This window comes from Pleurodeles waltl, chromosome 3_1, assembly GCF_031143425.1.
Source record: "Pleurodeles waltl isolate 20211129_DDA chromosome 3_1, aPleWal1.hap1.20221129, whole genome shotgun sequence".
In the NCBI taxonomy this organism is placed as follows: Eukaryota; Metazoa; Chordata; class Amphibia; order Caudata; family Salamandridae; genus Pleurodeles; species Pleurodeles waltl.
Genome location: NC_090440.1, coordinates 698,225,119 through 698,248,691, shown reverse-complemented (window position 1 = coordinate 698,248,691; position 23,573 = coordinate 698,225,119).

Below are 23,573 nucleotides of genomic sequence, written 5' to 3'. Positions count from 1 at the left end.
ATTCTTTTCTATATGGTCTTTCCCAATCCAAGATGGTGTCTCACTTTCTTCCTGTTGTGTCACTTCCTGTTTTCTGGTATATAAGCACTTCAGTTCTTTTCTTCCTTGTGTTGCAAACACTTCCGCTTTGGTGGTGATCATCGCTCCTGTTTTTTCATTTTTTTCCACATTCCTGTATTTTCCTGCAAGATTTTTTCTAATTTTTCCTTTTTTCATTGTTTGTTTTTCCTCTTTTTCAGGAGTTCCTGTGATAGAGGTTTTTCCCAACATTTGGGGTTTTTCCTCTGGGACTCCTTCTGGAGGGTACGGTCTGCCTTGGCATCTTTTTCAGTCAGCAGCACCGTGGCTACTAGAAAGGGTCGCCCCTATCTTGGCCAGTCCAGAACCAGTAGAAAACCGGGTGTTCCTTCAAGTTACTCAGCCAACGGTGGTAAGAGACGTGCAGACCATGACAGATTGCAATGCCAAAAGAATCCTTGTTGCGTGTCGACCATGGAAGGACTACAGGATGATGTAGAAAATGCACAATCCATGGTCCATACTGTGCAACAAGCTCAAGAATTACAACAACTATGGGCAGAGAATGCCGCACTATGACAAGCCTTGTCTTCCCGACCTGTAGATCTACCTCCTGTGTCTACCTCAACACCTCGATAGTCCGGAGATCCACATAGATAAAGGAATTTCTGGATTCTTTGACAGTCTTCTTTTCGTTTCGACCCTTACAATTCTCATCTGACAAGGTCAAGGTAGGTTAATTGATCAGTGCCTTGTCTGGCCCCGCACTAGCTTGGGTGACCACCTTGGACTCTACTGAAGATCCTGTCTTAGATAATTATACTGCCTTTCTTAAAATCTTTAAGCAGATGTTCGAGCGAACCGGGTTGGAGGCAGCTGCTGAAGAAGCATAATGTGATATACAGCAAGGCAATCAGGATGTATTACAATATATAACCCGGTTTAAACAGCTAGCATCAGAGACCACTTGGGTAGAATGCACTTTTGTAACCCTGTTTCGCTGCAGACTTCGAAAGGAAATAAAAGATAAATTGGTACATTATACTCAATGTAGATCTCTACAAGACCTGATGGATGAAGCATTGAATATAGAATATAGATTGCGAGAACGTAAGTTGGAAAGGCAAAAGATTTGCTTACAGTACCAGCCCGAAGTACTCCGTACTAAAAACCGACGTTCTGACGAAGTCCATCTTGAAGCAACCAAGTCTACAGAAGAAGAACCTATGCAGATTGATCTAGTCCATGGTCATTTATCTGACTCAGAAAGAGAGGATAGGCGGTGAAAGGGTCTTCGTCTATATAGTGGCAAAGCTGGCCTCCTGATGTGCCCTGTCCGTCCTTCCAGACCCTTGGGAAATGCCAGCTCCCGTCCCCTGTGAGGAGGAAGGGGACGGGAGGAGTAGATTTACCTTCAATATGTTCCTCCGGAGAGACTATCTCCGCACTGTTTATTCTATCTTTTACGGTACAATGTTCACAAAATCAAGAAGAGCAGGTTTTTGCTTTGTTGGATTGCGGAGCCAGCGGTATATTTGGATGAGACCTGGGCCAAAGAAAGAGGAATCCCACAAGTTGCTAAAGAAACACCGGAAGAAGTTCACATAGTTGATGGTTCTCCTTTAACCTCACGACCAGTGGTGGATTCTTCATCTCCCCTCTGTCTGCGTTTTGGAAGGCACCAGGAACACATTAGCTTTGATTTCATATCCTCTCCAAATCATACTATGATATTAGGAATTCCCTGGTTAACTCAGCATAACCCTTACATCAATTGGGAGACAAGAACAACATTGTTATCATCACAGTTTTGCCAACAGAACTGCTACTCCACAAACTCTTATTGGTCTCCAAAAGAGTTAAGTGTTTCTCCCAAAGATACCAACTGCTCTATCTACATGATACAGGGAGTACCAAGTTGTTACCAAGAATACTATGATGTATTCCAGAAGACTTGCAAACCCGTTTCACCTCCTCATTGTGTGTATGACTGCGCCATTCCTTTGATTCCAGGAGAAGTGGTTCCCTTTGTTCGGATGTATTCGTTGACTGAACAAGAAAATAAGGTACTGAAAGAATATCTAGATGAGAATCTACAGAATGGTTTAATCGCCCCCTCTTCATCTCCTGCAGGGGCTCCTCTTTTCTTTGTTCCAAAGAAAACGAAAGATCTGCGTCCCTGTGTTGACTTTCTCGGACTTAACAAGATAACCATTAAGGATTATTATCCCTTACCCCTTATTAGGGATATTCTGGATGCCATCCAAGGTGCCAAGAGGTTTACAAAATTGGATTTGAGGGGTGTCTATCACCTCTTACGTGTCAAGGCAGGAGGTGAATGGAAAACAGCCTTTTGTACTCCATTCGGCCATTATGAATACCGTGTCATGCCTTTTGGTTTAACCAATGCACCCTCGATATTTCAACGATTCATGGATTCTGTGTTTTCTGACTTATTAAATCATAGAGTGGTAATTTATCTGGACGACATCCTAGTATATTCCCATATACCTGAACAGCATACAGAGCATGTACTTCAGGTTTTGGAAAGATTCAGACATAATTAATTATACTGTAAACCAGAAAAATGTGAATTCAACAAGACTGAAGTACAGTATCTTGGGTTCTGCATCAATCAGACTGGAATAGCTATGGATCCAGACAAAGTACAAGCCATTTTGAATTGGTCCTCTCCCTCTTCTGTCAAAGAAATCCAATGCTTCTTAGGTCTCTCCAACTTTTATCGACAATTTATACAAGACTTTGCTCATCAACAAAATTTTATCACCCAGACCATGAAGGGAGTAAATGTGAAGAAGGGATTTGTCTGGACTGACTGTGCTGAAAGGGCTTTCCAAAATCTAAAACAGGCCTTTACCCAGGCTCCTATATTACGACACCCGAATATTACTAAGAAGTTTATAGTAGTTACTGACACCTCTGTGAGAGCAATTGGTGCAGTCTTGCTTCAGAAACAAGAAGTTGACAGTTTGGAACATCCTATTTGTTTACTTATCTCATATACTTACAGAAGCTGAACGCAACTATTCGGTGTTAGAACGGGAATTACTTGCTCTCAAGGCTGCCTGTAAAGAATGGAGACATTCCATAATGGGTACCAAAGAACCGTTTGAAGCAAGAACTGATCATCGTAATTTACAGTGTCTCCGGAATTTCCAATGTCGAAACAGTCGTCAAGCAAGATGGGCCTTCTGTTTTAGGCAATATAACTTCATTGTAACCTACATTCCTGGATCATAGAACTTAGTAGCTGATGCATTATCCCTTAGATATCCAGAAATTACAAACACTTTGTAGGAAGTTGGCTCTGTATATACTACCTCAAATTGAGAGATAGTGTGCACAGAGTCCAAGGGTTCCCCTTAGAGGTTGATAGTGGCAAAATTAGATAATACTAATGCTCTATTTTGTGGTAGTGTGGTCGAGCAGTAGGCTTATCAGAGGGTAGTGTTAAGCATTTGTTGTACACACACACAAGCAATAAATGAGAACACACACTCAAAGACTTAACTCCAGGCCAATAGGTTTTTATATAGAAAAATATTATTTTCTTAATTTATTTTAGAACCACAAGATTCAGAATTCAAGTAAGTACATAAATTGTAAGGTACTTGGCATAGGTAAATATGGAACTTTGAATTAAAACAGTAATGTACACAGTTTTAGCAAAAATGGCATAAGCTATTTTAGAAGTGGACACTGCAAAAATCAACATTTCCTGGGGGAGGTAAGTATTGGTTAGTTTTTCAGGTAAGTAAAACACTTACAAGTTCATTCTCCAGGGCAGAGGCAGCCCAGCGTTGGGGGTTCAAGGCAACCCAAACACCCAGCACCAGCAATACAGGGCCAGTCAAGTGCAGTAGTTAAAGTAGACCCTAAATAACATAGTCAGTTGTTGTCTCCGTCGTCTCTGCGGGGCTTTTAGGTCAGCAGTCCTTCTTGTTGTAGATCGTCAGGAATTTGGTTTCCTGGGTTCAGGGTCGCCCCTAAATACTCAATTTAGGGGTGTGTTTCTGTCTGGGGCAATAGCCAATGGCTACTGTCCTTGATGGTGACTACACCCTCTTTGTGCCTCCTCCCTGTAGGGAGGAGGGCACATCCATAATCCTATTGAGGGAAATCCTCCAAAACAAGATGGAGGATTTCCTAAGGCAGAGGTCACCTCAGCTGAGGACACCTTAGGGGCTGTCCTGACTGGAGGATGACTCCTCCTTGTTTTTCTCAGTATCTTCTCCGGACTTGCTGCCAAAAGTGGGGGCTGTGTCTGGGGGGTGGGCATCGCCACTAGCTGGAGTGCCCTGGGGCGCTGTAACACCCGACTTGAGCCTTTGAGGCTCACCGCCAGGAGACACCATCTTCAATTGGAGGTGTTACAGTTCCGGCAGTGTGAAGCACCTCCACCCAGTACAGGCTTTGTTCCTGGCCACATAGTGACAAAGGCACTCACCCCATGTGGCCAGAAACCCATCTGGATGTGGCAGGCTGTCAGAAACTGGTCAGCCTAGCACTAGTAGTTGGACTGGTATACAGCGGGCATTTCTAAGATTCCCTCTGTGTGCATTTCTCACTAAATCCTAAACTGGCATCAGTGTGGATTTATTGTGCTGTGAAGTTTGATACCAAACTTCCCAGTATTCAGTGTAGCCATTACGGAACTGTGGAGTTCATTTTTGACAAACTCCCAGACCATATACTCTTTATGGATACCCTTGTAGGAGGCTGGACTGGCTTGTAGTGAGTACCTAGGGGTACTTGCACCTTGCACCAGGCCCAGTTATCCCTTATTAGTGTATAGGGTGTCTAGCAGCTTAGGCTGATAGATAATGGTAGCTTAGCAGAGCAGCTTAGGCTGAACTAGGAGACGAGTGAAGCTCCTACAGTACCACTAGTGTCATATACACAATATCATAAGAAAACACAATACACAGATATACTAAAAATAAAGGTACTTTATTTTTATGACAATATGCCAAAAGTATCTCAGTGAGTACCCTCAGTATGAGGATAGCAAATATACACAAGATATATGTACACAATACCAAAATATGCAGTAATAGTATTAGAAAACAGTGCAAACAATGTATAGTTACAATAGGATGCAATGGAGACACATAGGGATAGGGGCAACACAAACCATATACTCCAAAAGTGGAATGCGAACCACGAATGGACCCTAAACCTATGTGACCTCGTAGAGGGTCGCTGGGACTATTAGAAAATAGTAAGGGTTAGAAAAATAGCCCACCCCAAGACCCTGAAAAGTGAGTGCAAAGTGCACTAAAGTTCCCCAAAGGACATAGAAGTCGTGATAGGGGAATTCTGCAGGAAAGACACAAATCAGCAATGCAACAACGATGGATTTCCAGTCGAGGGTACCTGTGGAACAAGGGGACCAAGTCCAAAAGTCACAAGCATGTCGGAGATGGGCAGATGCCCAGGAAATGCCAGCTGTGGGTGCAAAGAAGCTGCTACTGGACAGTAGAAGCTGGAGATTCTGCAGGAACGACAAGGGCTAGGAACTTCCCCTTTGGAGGACGGATCCCCCAAGCCGTGGAGAGTCGTGCAGAAGTGTTTTCCTGAAGAAAGACCGCCAAAAAGCCTTGCTAGCTGCAAATCGTGCGGTTAGGGTTTTTGGGTGCTGCTGTGGCCCAGGAGGGACCAGGATGTCGCCAATTGCGTCTGGGGACAGAGGGGGCGTCGAGCAAGACAAGGAGCCCTCTCAGCAGCAGGCAGCACCCGCAGAAGTGCCAGAAACAGGCACTACAAGGATGCGTGAAACGGTGCTCACCCGAAGTTGCACAAAGGAGTCCCACGTCGCCGGAGAACAACTTAGGAGGTCGTGCAATGCAGGTTAGAGTGCCGTGGACCCAGGCTGGACTGTGCATAAAGGATTTCCGCCGGAAGTGCACGGAGGCCGGAGTAGCTGCAAAAGTCGCGGTTCCCAGCAATGCAGTCTGGCGTGGGGAGGCAAGGACTTACCTCCACCAAACTTGGACTGAAGAGTCACTGGACTGTGGGAGTTACTTGGACAGAGTTGCTGGATTCAAGGGACCTCGCTCGTCATGCTGAGAGGAGACCCAGGGTACCGGTGATGCAGTTCTTTTGTGCCTGCGGTTGCAGGGGGACGATTCCGTCGACCCACGGGAGATTTCTTCAGAGCTTCTAGTGCAGAGAGGAGGCAGACTACCCCCACAGCATGCACCACCAGGAAAACAGTTGAGAAGGCGGCAGGATCAGCGTTACAGAGTTGCAGTAGTCGTCTTTGCTACTTTGTTGCAGTTTTGCAGGCTTCCAGCGCGGTCAGCAGTCAATTCCTTGGCAGAAGGTGAAGAGAGAGATGCAGAGGAACTCGGATGAGCTCTTGTATTCGTTATCTAAGGAATCCCAAGAGACAGAGACCCTAAATAGCCAGAAAAGAGGGTTTGGCTACCTAGGAGAGAGGATAGGCTAGCAACACCTGCAGGAGCCTATCAGAAGGAGTCTCTGACGTCACCTGATGTCACTGGCCACTCAGAGCAGTCCAATGTGCCAGCAGCACCTCTGTTTCCAAGATGGCAGAGGTCTGGAGCACACTGATAGCTCTGGGCACCTCCCAGGGGAGGTACAGGTCAGGGGAGTGGTCACTCCCCTTCCCTTTGTCCAGTTTCGCGCCAGAGCAGGGCTAAGGGGTCCCTGAACCGGTGTAGACTGGCTTATGCAGAAATGGGCACCATGTGTGCCCATGAAAGCATTTCTAGAGGCTGGGGGAGGCTACTCCTCCCCTGCCTTCACACCATTTTCCAAAGGGAGAGGGTGTAACACCCTCTCTCAGAGGAAGTCCTTTGTTCTGCCATCCTGGGCCAGGCCTGGCTGGACCCCAGGAGGGCAGAAGCCTATCTGAGGGGTTGGCAGTACCAGGGTCTGTGCTACAGACCACTGGGATCATGGGATTGTGCCAACTATGCCAGGATGGCATAGAGGGGGCAATTCCATGATCATAGACATATTACATGGCCATATTCGGAGTTACCATTGTGAAGCTACATATAGGTAGTGACCTATATGTAGTGCACGCGTTTAATGGTGTCCCCACACTCACAAAGTCCGGGGAATTGGCCCTGAACAATGTGGGGGCACCTTGGCTAGTGCCAGGGTGCCCTCACACTAAGTAACTTTGCACCTAACCTTTACCAGGTAAAGGTTAGACATATAGGTGACTTATAAGTTACTTAAGTGCAGTGTAAAATGGCTGTGAAATAATGTGGACGTTATTTCACTCAGGCTGCAGTGGCAGGCCTGTGTAAGAATTGTCAGAGCTCCCTATGGGTGGCAAAAGAAATGCTGCAGCCCATAGGGATCTCCTGGAACCCCAATACCCTGGGTACCTCAGTACCATATACCAGGGAATTATAAGGGTGTTCCAGTAAGCCAATGTAAATTGGTAAAATTGGTCACTAGCCTGTTAGTGACAATTTGAAAGAAATGAGAGAGCATAACCACTGAGGTTCTGATTAGCAGAGCCTCAGTGAGACAGTTAGTCATAACACAGGTAACACATTCAGGCACACTTATGAGCACTGGGGCCCTGACTAGCAGGGTCCCAGTGACACATACAACTAAAACAACATATATACAGTGAAAAATGGGGGTAACATGCCAGGCAAGATGGTACTTTCCTACACAACCCCCCCAAACGAAGGACAATAAGACTAGCCATGACCTGATGAGTCTTCATTGTCTAAGTGGAAATATCTGGAGAGTCCATCTGCATTGGAGTGGCTATTCCCAGGTCTATGTTCCACTGTATAGTCCATTCCCTGTAGGGATATGGACCACCTCAAGAATTTAGGATTTTCACCTTTCATTTGTTTTAGCCAAAGTAGAGGTTTGTGGTCTGTCTGAACAATGAAGTGAGTGCCAAACAAGTATGGCCTCAACTTCTTCAGTGCCCAGACCACAGCAAAGGCCTCCCTCTCAATGTCAGACCAACGCTTTTCTCTAGGGGTCAACCTCCTACTAATAAAAGCAACAGGTTGATCCTGGCCCTCAGAATTAAGTTGTGATAGGACTGCCCCTACTCCTAATTCAGATGCATCAGTTTGGACATAGAATTTTTTAGAGTAACAAGGGCTTTTCAGGACAGGTGCAGAGCACATGGCCTGCTTCAGCTCCTCAAAAGCTTTCTGACAGTTTGCTGTCCATAATACCTTTTTAGGCATCTTTTTGGATGTGAGGTCATTAAGAGGGGCTGCAATGGAGCCATAGTTCTTAATGAACCTCCTGTAATACCCAGTGAGGCCTAGGAAGGCTCTCACCTGAGTCTGAGTAGTAGGGGGAACCCAATCTATAATAGTTTGGATTTTCCCCTGAAGTGGTGCAATCTGTTCCCCACCAACAAGGTGTCCCAGATAAACCACCTTCCCCTGCCCTATCTGGCACTTTGAAGCCTTGATAGTGAGGTCTGCCTTTTGCAGGGCCTCTAAAACTTTCCATAGGTAGACCAAGTGATCATCCCAACTGGAGCTAAAGACAGCTATATCGTCCAGATATGCTGCACTAAAAGCTTCCAGCCCTTGCAGGACTGTGTTCACCAACCTTTGAAAAGTGGCAGGTGCATTTTTCAATCCAAAAGGCATTACTGTGAATTGGTAATGGCCTCCAATGGTTGAAAATGCAGTTTTAGGTTTAGCATCTTCTGATAATTTGATCTGCCAATACCCTGCAGTCAAGTCAAAAGTGCTTAGATACTTGGCAGATGCCAGTGTATCTATGAGCTCATCTGCCCTGGGTATAGGGTGAGCATCAGTTTTGGTTACCTGGTTGAGACCTCTGTAGTCTACACAAAACCGCATTTCCTTCTTTCCATCCTTGGAATGAGGTTTTGGTACAAGTACCACAGGAGAAGCCCATGGACTTTCAGAGTGCTCAACCACTCCCAGTTCTAACATTTTCTGCACTGCTTGCTTTATGCAGTCTCTGACATGGTCATGCTGCCTATAGATCTTACTTTTCACAGGAAAGCTGTCTCCAGTATCTATAGTGTGCTCACACCAAGAAGTGGTACCTGGCACAGTAGAGAAGAGTTCAGAAAACTGACCCAGGAGATTTATGCAATGGTCTTTCTGCTCAGCAGTAAGACAATCAGCCAAAACTACACCTTCCACTAGAGCTTCTTGTTCTGTGGAAGAGAAGAGATCAGGTAGAGGATCACTGTCTTCTTCCTGTCCCTCATCAGTTGCCATGAGCAGGGTGAGATCAGCCCTGTCATAGTAGGGTTTCAGGCGATTGACATGGAGCACCCTAAGGGGACTCCTGGCAGTGCCTAAGTCAACTAAGTAGGTGACTTCACCCTTCTTTTCAACAATTATGTGGGGTCCAGTCCATTTATCTTGGAGTGCTCTTGGGGCCACAGGCTCCAAGACCCACACTTTCTGCCCTGGTTGGTACTGAACCAAAACAGCCTTCTGATCATGCCATTGCTTCTGGAGCTCTTGGCTGGCCTGAAGGTTTTTACTGGCCTTTTTCATATACTCAGCCATCCTTGATCTGAGGCCAAATACATAATCCACAATATCTTGCTTTGGAGCTTTTAAAGGTTGTTCCCAACCCTCCTTGACAAGTGTTAGTGGACCCCTAACAGGGTGTCCAAAGAGGAGCTCAAAGGGGCTGAAGCCCACTCCTTTCTGGGGTACCTCCCTGTAGGCAAAAAGGAGGCATGGTAATAGGATATCCCATCTCCTGCAGAGTTTTTCAGGGAGTCCCATAATCATGCCTTTGAGAGTTTTGTTAAATCTCTCCACCAGTCCATTTGTTTGTGGATGATAGGGTGTAGTGAACTTGTAAGTCACACGACACTCCTTCCACATGGCCTTTAAGTAAGCAGACATGAAATTGCTTCCCCTGTCTGATACTACTTCCTTTGGGAAGCCCACCCTAGAAAATATTCCCAGGAGGGCCTTTGCCACTGCAGGTGCTGTAGTGGTCCTTAAAGGTATTGCTTCAGGATATCTTGTGGCATGGTCCACTACCACCAAGATCAACCTATTGCCTGAAGCAGTAGGAGGGTCAAGGGGGCCAACTATGTCAACCCCTACCCTTTCAAAGGGAACCCCAACCACAGGCAGTGGAATAAGGGGTGCCTTTGGAGTGCCACCTGTCTTGCCACTGGCTTGACAGGTTTCACAGGACTTACAAAACTCTTTTGTGTCCTCAGACATTCTAGGCCAATGAAACAAGGGAACAAGCCTGTCCCAAGTTTTCATTTGTCCCAGATGTCCAGCTAGGGGAATGTCATGGGCTAGAGTTAGGAGGAACTTTCTGTACTCCTGAGGAATCACTAACCTCCTGGCAGTTCCAGGCTTAGGATCCCTTGCTTCAGTGTACAAGAGGTTGTCCTCCCAGTAAACTCTGTGAGAGTCACTGACATCCCCATTAGCTTGTTTGACAGCTTGCTGTCTTAGACCCTCTAGTGTGGGACAGGTATGCTGTGCCACACTCAGCTCCTCCCTGGCAGGCCCCCCTTCACCCAAAAGCTCAGCAGTGTCTGCTTCCAGCTCCTCTGGTGTAGGTTCTGCACAGGGTGGAAATTCTTCTTCCTCAGAAGTAGAATCCACTGTAGAGGGAGGGATAGTAGGAAGTGCTTTACTTCTACTAGCCCTAGCTTTAGGGAGCACTTGGTCCATTGTTCCAGGATCCAAGTCACCCTGTCCTTTTTGATTTTTGGCCTGAGCCCTGGTTAAAGCAAAAATATGCCCTGGGATGCCCAGCATTGCTGCATGGGCCTCCAACTCCACATCTGACCAAGCTGATGTCTCCAAATCATTTCCTAGTAGACAGTCTACAGGTAAATCTGAGGCTACCACAACTTTCTTTGGACCAGTAACCCCCCCCCAGTTGAGATTTACAACAGCCATGGGGTGGCTAAGTGTGTTGTTGTGAGCATCGGTTACTTGGTACTGGTGACCAAGTAGGTGTTGTTCAGGGTGGACCAGTTTCTCTATGACCATAGTCACACTGGCACCAGTGTCCCTGTAGGCCTGAACCTCAACACCATTTATTAGGGGTAGTTGCTTGTACTTATCCATGTTAAGGGGACAAGCAACCAAGGTGGCTAAATCAATAGCCCCCTCAGAGACTAACACAGCCTCTGTGGTCTCCCTAATCAGACCAACCCCAACTAAGTTACCAAAAGTGAGCCCAGCTACTCCCTTGGATTGGCTATTAGTAGGTTTGCTCCCACCACCACTTCTATTAGTAGGGACACTAGGTGTAGCAGTAGGGGTTGTAGTGGTAGGAGGCTTGGTGCTTTTCTTTGGACAACTGGGATCTGTTGTCCAATGGCCTTTTATTTTACATAAATAGCACCATGGTTTCTTTTCTTTGTTTTGATTTGAAGAGGATTTGGGCCCACCACCCCCACCAGAGTGTTTTTGTGGGCCTGATGAAGACTCATTTTTAGATTTGTCCCCACCCTTGTCAGAAGACTTACCATCCTTCTTCTTGTTGCCATCTTTGTCACCCCCTGTATGAACTTTTCTGTTCACCCTTGTTCTGACCCATTTGTCTGCCTTCTTTCCCAATTCTTGGGGAGAGGTCAGATCAGAGTCCACCAGGTACTGGTGCAACAAATCAGACACACAATTATTAAGAATATGCTCTCTCAGGATCAAGTTATACAGGCTGTCATAATCAGTAACTTTACTGCCATGTAACCACCCCTCCAAGGCCTTCACTGAATGGTCAATGAAATCAACCCAGTCTTGTGAAGACTCCTTTTTGGTCTCTCTGAACTTTATCCTGTATTGTTCAGTGGTTAAGCCATAACCATCCAGGAGTGCATTCTTAAGAACTGTAAAATTATTGGCATCACTTTCTTTCACAGTAAGGAGCCTATCCCTACCCTTTCCACTAAATGATAGCCATAGGATAGCAGCCCACTGCCTTTGAGGGACATCTTGTACAACACAGGCCCTCTCAAGTGCAGCAAGCCACTTGTTAATGTCATCCCCCTCCTTATAAGGGGGAACTATCTTGTGCAGATTCCTAGAATCATGCTCTTTTGCAGGATGACTATTGGGAATACTGCTGCTGCCACCATGGGTTTCTAAACCCAACTTCTGTCTTTCCTTCTCTACTTCTAAGGACTGTCTATCCAAATCCAGCTGTTGCTTCTTGAGCTTCAGTCTGGTTTGTTCCACTCTCAATCTATTGAGCTCCCTTTCTAACAATCTGTCATCAGGGTGGGTGGGAGGGACATTCCTTGACACAGAAGTGTGGTGAGAATGGACAGAAGGAGACCTGTCCCTTACAGAAGGCAACCTAACAACTTGGTTAACAGAAACATCACTTCTGCTGTGTTGAGAAACAATACTTTTGCTATGATGTGAGATAACACTATTTGTATGGTGTACCTCTTCATCATTACCAACTATGCTAGACTGTCTAGTAATGGGCAGGCTATGAAGTTTCTTTCCTGAATCTTTTCCTAGGGGAGTCCCTGGATCAGATTGGGAACCATTAGCTACTTTTTCAACAGTAAGGCCCTTGTGGCCTTATCTTGTTCTCTAAGCATGTTAAGCAATAATTCCAAGGAAGGATTCTTCCTTACACTCAAACCTCTTTCTACACAGAGACTCCTTGCTCCTTTCCAGCTAAGGTGGTCATATGCAAGTTTGGACAGATCAACATTTTGGCCTGTGCCAGACATTTTTAGAAAGAGTTAAAGTGATAGAAAAAGAGAAAAAAGTTTTCAGAACTTTTAGAAAGACAGAAAAAAACTTTTTAAACTTTTAAGAACTTTTAAGAAAGTTTAGAGGTACTTTTCAGCACTTTAGAAAAGAGGTGAGAAAAGAAATGCAAAACTTTTTGGTTAGGTGTACATACACTGAACTTATTTTGTATATTTTTCTCTTATGAAAAGTACAATGACAAGAGTGGTAAGTAGTCTCAAAGCACTGATCCCACCGCTGCACAACCAATGTAGGAGGCTGGACTGGCTTGTAGTGAGTACCTAGGGGTACTTGCACCTTGCACCAGGCCCAGTTATCCCTTATTAGTGTATAGGGTGTCTAGCAGCATAGGCTGATAGATAATGGTAGCTTAGCAGAGCAGCTTAGGCTGAACTAGGAGACGAGTGAAGCTCCTACAGTACCACTAGTGTCATATACACAATATCATAAGAAAACACAATACACAGATATACTAAAAATAAAGGTACTTTATTTTTATGACAATATGCCAAAAGTATCTCAGTGAGTACCCTCAGTATGAGGATAGCAAATATACACAAGATATATGTACACAATACCAAAATATGCAGTAATAGTATTAGAAAACAGTGCAAACAATGTATAGTTACAATAGGATGCAATGGAGACACATAGGGATAGGGGCAACACAAACCATATACTCCAAAAGTGGAATGCGAACCACGAATGGACCCTAAACCTATGTGACCTCGTAGAGGGTCGCTGGGACTATTAGAAAATAGTAAGGGTTAGAAAAATAGCCCACCCCAAGACCCTGAAAAGTGAGTGCAAAGTGCACTAAAGTTCCCCAAAGGACATAGAAGTCGTGATAGGAGAATTCTGCAGGAAAGACACAAATCAGCAATGCAACAACGATGGATTTCCAGTCGAGGGTACCTGTGGAACAAGGGGACCAAGTCCAAAAGTCACAAGCATGTCGGAGATGGGCAGATGCCCAGGAAATGCCAGCTGTGGGTGCAAAGAAGCTGCTACTGGACAGTAGAAGCTGGAGATTCTGCAGGAACGACAAGGGCTAGGAACTTCCCCTTTGGAGGACGGATCCCCCAAGCCGTGGAGAGTCGTGCAGAAGTGTTTTCCTGAAGAAAGACCGCCAAGAAGCCTTGCTAGCTGCAAATCGTGCGGTTAGGGTTTTTGGGTGCTGCTGTGGCCCAGGAGGGACCAGGATGTCGCCAATTGCGTCTGGGGACAGAGGGGGCGTCGAGCAAGACAAGGAGCCCTCTCAGCAGCAGGCAGCACCCGCAGAAGTGCCAGAAACAGGCACTACAAGGATGCGTGAAACGGTGCTCACCCGAAGTTGCACAAAGGAGTCCCACGTCGCCGGAGAACAACTTAGGAGGTCGTGCAATGCAGGTTAGAGTGCCGTGGACCCAGGCTGGACTGTGCATAAAGGATTTCCGCCGGAAGTGCACGGAGGCCGGAGTAGCTGCAAAAGTCGCGGTTCCCAGCAATGCAGTCTGGCGTGGGGAGGCAAGGACTTACCTCCACCAAACTTGGACTGAAGAGTCACTGGACTGTGGGAGTTACTTGGACAGAGTTGCTGGATTCAAGGGACCTCGCTCGTCATGCTGAGAGGAGACCCAGGGTACCGGTGATGCAGTTCTTTTGTGCCTGCGGTTGCAGGGGGACGATTCCGTCGACCCACGGGAGATTTCTTCAGAGCTTCTAGTGCAGAGAGGAGGCAGACTACCCCCACAGCATGCACCACCAGGAAAACAGTTGAGAAGGCGGCAGGATCAGCGTTACAGAGTTGCAGTAGTCGTCTTTGCTACTTTGTTGCAGTTTTGCAGGCTTCCAGCGCGGTCAGCAGTCAATTCCTTGGCAGAAGGTGAAGAGAGAGATGCAGAGGAACTCGGATGAGCTCTTGTATTCGTTATCTAAGGAATCCCAAGAGACAGAGACCCTAAATAGCCAGAAAAGAGGGTTTGGCTACCTAGGAGAGAGGATAGGCTAGCAACACCTGCAGGAGCCTATCAGAAGGAGTCTCTGACGTCACCTGATGTCACTGGCCACTCAGAGCAGTCCAATGTGCCAGCAGCACCTCTGTTTCCAAGATGGCAGAGGTCTGGAGCACACTGATAGCTCTGGGCACCTCCCAGGGGAGGTACAGGTCAGGGGAGTGGTCACTCCCCTTCCCTTTGTCCAGTTTCGCGCCAGAGCAGGGCTAAGGGGTCCCTGAACCGGTGTAGACTGGCTTATGCAGAAATGGGCACCATGTGTGCCCATGAAAGCATTTCCAGAGGCTGGGGGAGGCTACTCCTCCCCTGCCTTCACACCATTTTCCAAAGGGAGAGGGTGTAACACCCTCTCTCAGAGGAAGTCCTTTGTTCTGCCATCCTGGGCCAGGCCTGGCTGGACCCCAGGAGGGCAGAAGCCTATCTGAGGGGTTGGCAGTACCAGGGTCTGTGCTACAGACCACTGGGATCATGGGATTGTGCCAACTATGCCAGGATGGCATAGAGGGGGCAATTCCATGATCATAGACATATTACATGGCCATATTCGGAGTTACCATTGTGAAGCTACATATAGGTAGTGACCTATATGTAGTGCACGCGTTTAATGGTGTCCCCACACTCACAAAGTCCGGGGAATTGGCCCTGAACAATGTGGGGGCACCTTGGCTAGTGCCAGGGTGCCCTCACACTAAGTAACTTTGCACCTAACCTTTACCAGGTAAAGGTTAGACATATAGGTGACGTATAAGTTACTTAAGTGCAGTGTAAAATGGCTGTGAAATAATGTGGACGTTATTTCACTCAGGCTGCAGTGGCAGGCCTGTGTAAGAATTGTCAGAGCTCCCTATGGGTGGCAAAAGAAATGCTGCAGCCCATAGGGATCTCCTGGAACCCCAATACCCTGGGTACCTCAGTACCATATACCAGGGAATTATAAGGGTGTTCCAGTAAGCCAATGTAAATTGGTAAAATTGGTCACTAGCCTGTTAGTGACAATTTGAAAGAAATGAGAGAGCATAACCACTGAGGTTCTGATTAGCAGAGCCTCAGTGAGACAGTTAGTCATAACACAGGTAACACATTCAGGCACACTTATGAGCACTGGGGCCCTGACTAGCAGGGTCCCAGTGACACATACAACTAAAACAACATATATACAGTGAAAAATGGGGGTAACATGCCAGGCAAGATGGTACTTTCCTACACAACCCCCCCAAACGAAGGACAATAAGACTAGCCATGACCTGATGAGTCTTCATTGTCTAAGTGGAAATATCTGGAGAGTCCATCTGCATTGGAGTGGCTATTCCCAGGTCTATGTTCCACTGTATAGTCCATTCCCTGTAGGGATATGGACCACCTCAAGAATTTAGGATTTTCACCTTTCATTTGTTTTAGCCAAAGTAGAGGTTTGTGGTCTGTCTGAACAATGAAGTGAGTGCCAAACAAGTATGGCCTCAACTTCTTCAGTGCCCAGACCACAGCAAAGGCCTCCATCTCAATGTCAGACCAACGCTTTTCTCTAGGGGTCAACCTCCTACTAATAAAAGCAACAGGTTGATCCTGGCCCTCAGAATTAAGTTGTGATAGGACTGCCCCTACTCCTAATTCAGATGCATCAGTTTGGACATAGAATTTTTTAGAGTAACAAGGGCTTTTCAGGACAGGTGCAGAGCACATGGCCTGCTTCAGCTCCTCAAAAGCTTTCTGACAGTTTGCTGTCCATAATACCTTTTTAGGCATCTTTTTGGATGTGAGGTCATTAAGAGGGGCTGCAATGGAGCCATAGTTCTTAATGAACCTCCTGTAATACCCAGTGAGGCCTAGGAAGGCTCTCACCTGAGTCTGAGTAGTAGGGGGAACCCAATCTATAATAGTTTGGATTTTCCCCTGAAGTGGTGCAATCTGTTCCCCACCAACAAGGTGTCCCAGATAAACCACCTTCCCCTGCCCTATCTGGCACTTTGAAGCCTTGATAGTGAGGTCTGCCTTTTGCAGGGCCTCTAAAACTTTCCATAGGTAGACCAAGTGATCATCCCAACTGGAGCTAAAGACAGCTATATCGTCCAGATATGCTGCACTAAAAGCTTCCAGCCTTTGCAGGACTGTGTTCACCAACCTTTGAAAAGTGGCAGGTGCATTTTTCAATCCAAAAGGCATTACTGTGAATTGGTAATGGCCTCCAATGGTTGAAAATGCAGTTTTAGGTTTAGCATCTTCTGATAATTTGATCTGCCAATACCCTGCAGTCAAGTCAAAAGTGCTTAGATACTTGGCAGATGCCAGTGTATCTATGAGCTCATCTGCCCTGGGTATAGGGTGAGCATCAGTTTTGGTTACCTGGTTGAGACCTCTGTAGTCTACACAAAACCGCATTTCCTTCTTTCCATCCTTGGAATGAGGTTTTGGTACAAGTACCACAGGAGAAGCCCATGGACTTTCAGAGTGCTCAACCACTCCCAGTTCTAACATTTTCTGCACTGCTTGCTTTATGCAGTCTCTGACATGGTCAGGCTGCCTATAGATCTTACTTTTGACAGGCAAGCTGTCTCCAGTATCTATAGTGTGCTCACACCAAGAAGTGGTACCTGGCACAGTAGAGAAGAGTTCAGAAAACTTTCCCAGGTGATTTATGCAATGGTCTTTCTGCTCAGCAGTAAGACAATCAGCCAAAACTACACCTTCCACTAGAGCTTCTTGTTCTGTGGAAGAGAAGAGATCAGGTAGAGGATCACTGTCTTCTTCCTGTCCCTCATCAGTTGCCATGAGCAGGGTGAGATCAGCCCTGCCATAGTAGGGTTTCAGGCGATTGACATGGAGCACCCTAAGGGGACTCCTGGCAGTGCCTAAGTCAACTAAGTAGGTGACTTCACCCTTCTTTTCAACAATTATGTGGGGTCCACTCCATTTATCTTGGAGTGCTCTTGGGGCCACAGGCTCCAAGACCCACACTTTCTGCCCTGGTTGGTACTGAACCAAAACAGCCTTCTGATCATGCCATTGCTTCTGGAGCTCTTGGCTGGCCTGAAGGTTTTTACTGGCCTTTTTCATATACTCAGCCATCCTTGATCTGAGGCCAAGTACATAATCCACAATATCTTGCTTTGGAGCTTTTAAAGGTTGTTCCCAACCCTCCTTGACAAGTGTTAGTGGACCCCTAACAGGGTGTCCAAAGAGGAGCTCAAAGGGGCTGAAGCCCACTCCTTTCTGGGGTACCTCCCTGTAGGCAAAAAGGAGGCATGGTAATAGGATATCCCATCTCCTGCAGAGTTTTTCAGGGAGTCCCATAATCATGCCTTTGAGAGTTTTGTTAAATCTCTCCACCAGTCCATTTGTTTGTGGATGATAGGGTGTAGTGAACTTGTAAGTCACACGACACTCCTTCCACATGGCCTTTAAGTAAGCAGACATGAAATTGCTTCCCCTGTCTGATACTACTTCCTTTGGGAAGCCCACCCTAGAAAATATTCCCAGGAGGGCCTTTGCCACTGCAGGTGCTGTAGTGGTCCTTAAAGGTATTGCTTCAGGATATCTTGTGGCATGGTCCACTACCACCAAGATCAACCTATTGCCTGAAGCAGTAGGAGGGTCAAGGGGGCCAACTATGTCAACCCCTACCCTTTCAAAGGGAACCCCAACCACAGGCAGTGGAATAAGGGGTGCCTTTGGAGTGCCACCTGTCTTGCCACTGGCTTGACAGGTTTCACAGGACTTACAAAACTCTTTTGTGTCCTCAGACATTCTAGGCCAATGAAACAAGGGAACAAGCCTGTCCCAAGTTTTCATTTGTCCCAGATGTCCAGCTAGGGGAATGTCATGGGCTAGAGTTAGGAGGAACTTTCTGTACTCCTGAGGAATCACTAACCTCCTGGCAGTTCCAGGCTTAGGATCCCTTGCTTCAGTGTACAAGAGGTTGTCCTCCCAGTAAACTCTGTGAGAGTCACTGACATCCCCATTAGCTTGTTTGACAGCTTGCTGTCTTAGACCCTCTAGTGTGGGACAGGTATGCTGTGCCACACTCAGCTCCTCCCTGGCAGGCCCCCCTTCACCCAAAAGCTCAGCAGTGTCTGCTTCCAGCTCCTCTGGTGTAGGTTCTGCACAGGGTGGAAATTCTTCTTCCTCAGAAGTAGAATCCACTGTAGAGGGAGGGATAGTAGGAAGTGCTTTACTTCTACTAGCCCTAGCTTTAGGGAGCACTTGGTCCATTGTTCCAGGATCCAAGTCACCCTGTCCTTTTTGATTTTTGGCCTGAGCCCTGGTTAAAGCAAAAATATGCCCTGGGATGCCCAGCATTGCTGCATGGGCCTCCAACTCCACATCTGACCAAGCTGATGTCTCCAAATCATTTCCTAGTAGACAGTCTACAGGTAAATCTGAGGCTACCACAACTTTCTTTGGACCAGTAACCCCCCCCCAGTTGAGATTTACAACAGCCATGGGGTGGCTAAGTGTGTTGTTGTGAGCATCGGTTACTTGGTACTGGTGACCAAGTAGGTGTTGTTCAGGGTGGACCAGTTTCTCTATGACCATAGTCACACTGGCACCAGTGTCCCTGTAGGCCTGAACCTCAACACCATTTATTAGGGGTAGTTGCTTGTACTTATCCATGTTAAGGGGACAAGCAACCAAGGTGGCTAAATCAATAGCCCCCTCAGAGACTAACACAGCCTCTGTGGTCTCCCTAATCAGACCAACCCCAACTAAGTTACCAAAAGTGAGCCCAGCTACTCCCTTGGATTGGCTATTAGTAGGTTTGCTCCCACCACCACTGCTATTAGTAGGGACACTAGGTGTAGCAGTAGGGGTTGTAGTGGTAGGAGGCTTGGTGCTTTTCTTTGGACAACTGGGATCTGTTGTCCAATGGCCTTTTATTTTACATAAATAGCACCATGGTTTCTTTTCTTTGTTTTGATTTGAAGAGGATTTGGGCCCACCACCCCCACCAGAGTGTTTTTGTGGGCCTGATGAAGACTCATTTTTAGATTTGTCCCCACCCTTGTCAGAAGACTTACCATCCTTCTTCTTGTTGCCATCTTTGTCACCCCCTGTATGAACTTTTCTGTTCACCCTTGTTCTGACCCATTTGTCTGCCTTCTTTCCCAATTCTTGGGGAGAGGTCAGATCAGAGTCCACCAGGTACTGGTGCAACAAATCAGACACACAATTATTAAGAATATGCTCTCTCAGGATCAAGTTATACAGGCTGTCATAATCAGTAACTTTACTGCCATGTAACCACCCCTCCAAGGCCTTCACTGAATGGTCAATGAAATCAACCCAGTCTTGTGAAGACTCCTTTTTGGTCTCTCTGAACTTTATCCTGTATTGTTCAGTGGTTAAGCCATAACCATCCAGGAGTGCATTCTTAAGAACTGTAAAATTATTGGCATCACTTTCTTTCACAGTAAGGAGCCTATCCCTACCCTTTCCACTAAATGATAGCCATAGGATAGCAGCCCACTGCCTTTGAGGGACATCTTGTACAACACAGGCCCTCTCAAGTGCAGCAAGCCACTTGTTAATGTCATCCCCCTCCTTATAAGGGGGAACTATCTTGTGCAGATTCCTAGAATCATGCTCTTTTGCAGGATGACTATTGGGAATACTGCTGCTGCCACCATGGGTTTCTAAACCCAACTTCTGTCTTTCCTTCTCTACTTCTAAGGACTGTCTATCCAAATCCAGCTGTTGCTTCTTGAGCTTCAGTCTGGTTTGTTCCACTCTCAATCTATTGAGCTCCCTTTCTAACAATCTGTCATCAGGGTGGGTGGGAGGGACATTCCTTGACACAGAAGTGTGGTGAGAATGGACAGAAGGAGACCTGTCCCTTACAGAAGGCAACCTAACAACTTGGTTAACAGAAACATCACTTCTGCTGTGTTGAGAAACAATACTTTTGCTATGATGTGAGATAACACTATTTGTATGGTGTACCTCTTCATCATTACCAACTATGCTAGACTGTCTAGTAATGGGCAGGCTATGAAGTTTCTTTCCTGAATCTTTTCCTAGGGGAGTCCCTGGATCAGATTGGGAACCATTAGCTACTTTTTCAACAGTAAGGCCCTTGTGGCCTTATCTTGTTCTCTAAGCATGTTAAGCAATAATTCCAAGGAAGGATTCTTCCTTACACTCAAACCTCTTTCTACACAGAGACTCCTTGCTCCTTTCCAGCTAAGGTGGTCATATGCAAGTTTGGACAGATCAACATTTTGGCCTGTGCCAGACATTTTTAGAAAGAGTTAAAGTGATAGAAAAAGAGAAAAAAGTTTTCAGAACTTTTAGAAAGACAGAAAAAAACTTTTTAAACTTTTAAGAACTTTTAAGAAAGTTTAGAGGTACTTTTCAGCACTTTAGAAAAGAGGTGAGAAAAGAAATGCAAAACTTTTTGGTTAGGTGTACATACACTGAACTTGTTTTGTATATTTTTCTCTTATGAAAAGTACAATGACAAGAGTGGTAAGTAGTCTCAAAGCACTGATCCCACCGCTGCACAACCAATGTAGGAGGCTGGACTGGCTTGTAGTGAGTACCTAGGGGTACTTGCACCTTGCACCAGGCCCAGTTATCCCTTATTAGTGTATAGGGTGTCTAGCAGCATAGGCTGATAGATAATGGTAGCTTAGCAGAGCAGCTTAGGCTGAACTAGGAGACGAGTGAAGCTCCTACAGTACCACTAGTGTCATATACACAATATCATAAGAAAACACAATACACAGATATACTAAAAATAAAGGTACTTTATTTTTATGACAATATGCCAAAAGTATCTCAGTGAGTACCCTCAGTATGAGGATAGCAAATATACACAAGATATATGTACACAATACCAAAATATGCAGTAATAGTATTAGAAAACAGTGCAAACAATGTATAGTTACAATAGGATGCAATGGAGACACATAGGGATAGGGGCAACACAAACCATATACTCCAAAAGTGGAATGCGAACCACGAATGGACCCTAAACCTATGTGACCTCGTAGAGGGTCGCTGGGACTATTAGAAAATAGTAAGGGTTAGAAAAATAGCCCACCCCAAGACCCTGAAAAGTGAGTGCAAAGTGCACTAAAGTTCCCCAAAGGACATAGAAGTCGTGATAGGAGAATTCTGCAGGAAAGACACAAATCAGCAATGCAACAACGATGGATTTCCAGTCGAGGGTACCTGTGGAACAAGGGGACCAAGTCCAAAAGTCACAAGCATGTCGGAGATGGGCAGATGCCCAGGAAATGCCAGCTGTGGGTGCAAAGAAGCTGCTACTGGACAGTAGAAGCTGGAGATTCTGCAGGAACGACAAGGGCTAGGAACTTCCCCTTTGGAGGACGGATCCCCCAAGCCGTGGAGAGTCGTGCAGAAGTGTTTTCCTGAAGAAAGACCGCCAAGAAGCCTTGCTAGCTGCAAATCGTGCGGTTAGGGTTTTTGGGTGCTGCTGTGGCCCAGGAGGGACCAGGATGTCGCCAATTGCGTCTGGGGACAGAGGGGGCGTCGAGCAAGACAAGGAGCCCTCTCAGCAGCAGGCAGCACCCGCAGAAGTGCCAGAAACAGGCACTACAAGGATGCGTGAAACGGTGCTCACCCGAAGTTGCACAAAGGAGTCCCACATCGCCGGAGAACAACTTAGGAGGTCGTGCAATGCAGGTTAGAGTGCCGTGGACCCAGGCTGGACTGTGCATAAAGGATTTCCGCCGGAAGTGCACGGAGGCCGGAGTAGCTGCAAAAGTCGCGGTTCCCAGCAATGCAGTCTGGCGTGGGGAGGCAAGGACTTACCTCCACCAAACTTGGACTGAAGAGTCACTGGACTGTGGGAGTTACTTGGACAGAGTTGCTGGATTCAAGGGACCTCGCTCGTCATGCTGAGAGGAGACCCAGGGTACCGGTGATGCAGTTCTTTTGTGCCTGCGGTTGCAGGGGGACGATTCCGTCGACCCACGGGAGATTTCTTCAGAGCTTCTAGTGCAGAGAGGAGGCAGACTACCCCCACAGCATGCACCACCAGGAAAACAGTTGAGAAGGCGGCAGGATCAGCGTTACAGAGTTGCAGTAGTCGTCTTTGCTACTTTGTTGCAGTTTTGCAGGCTTCCAGCGCGGTCAGCAGTCAATTCCTTGGCAGAAGGTGAAGAGAGAGATGCAGAGGAACTCGGATGAGCTCTTGTATTCGTTATCTAAGGAATCCCAAGAGACAGAGACCCTAAATAGCCAGAAAAGAGGGTTTGGCTACCTAGGAGAGAGGATAGGCTAGCAACACCTGCAGGAGCCTATCAGAAGGAGTCTCTGACGTCACCTGATGTCACTGGCCACTCAGAGCAGTCCAATGTGCCAGCAGCACCTCTGTTTCCAAGATGGCAGAGGTCTGGAGCACACTGATAGCTCTGGGCACCTCCCAGGGGAGGTACAGGTCAGGGGAGTGGTCACTCCCCTTCCCTTTGTCCAGTTTCGCGCCAGAGCAGGGCTAAGGGGTCCCTGAACCGGTGTAGACTGGCTTATGCAGAAATGGGCACCATGTGTGCCCATGAAAGCATTTCCAGAGGCTGGGGGAGGCTACTCCTCCCCTGCCTTCACACCATTTTCCAAAGGGAGAGGGTGTAACACCCTCTCTCAGAGGAAGTCCTTTGTTCTGCCATCCTGGGCCAGGCCTGGCTGGACCCCAGGAGGGCAGAAGCCTATCTGAGGGGTTGGCAGTACCAGGGTCTGTGCTACAGACCACTGGGATCATGGGATTGTGCCAACTATGCCAGGATGGCATAGAGGGGGCAATTCCATGATCATAGACATATTACATGGCCATATTCGGAGTTACCATTGTGAAGCTACATATAGGTAGTGACCTATA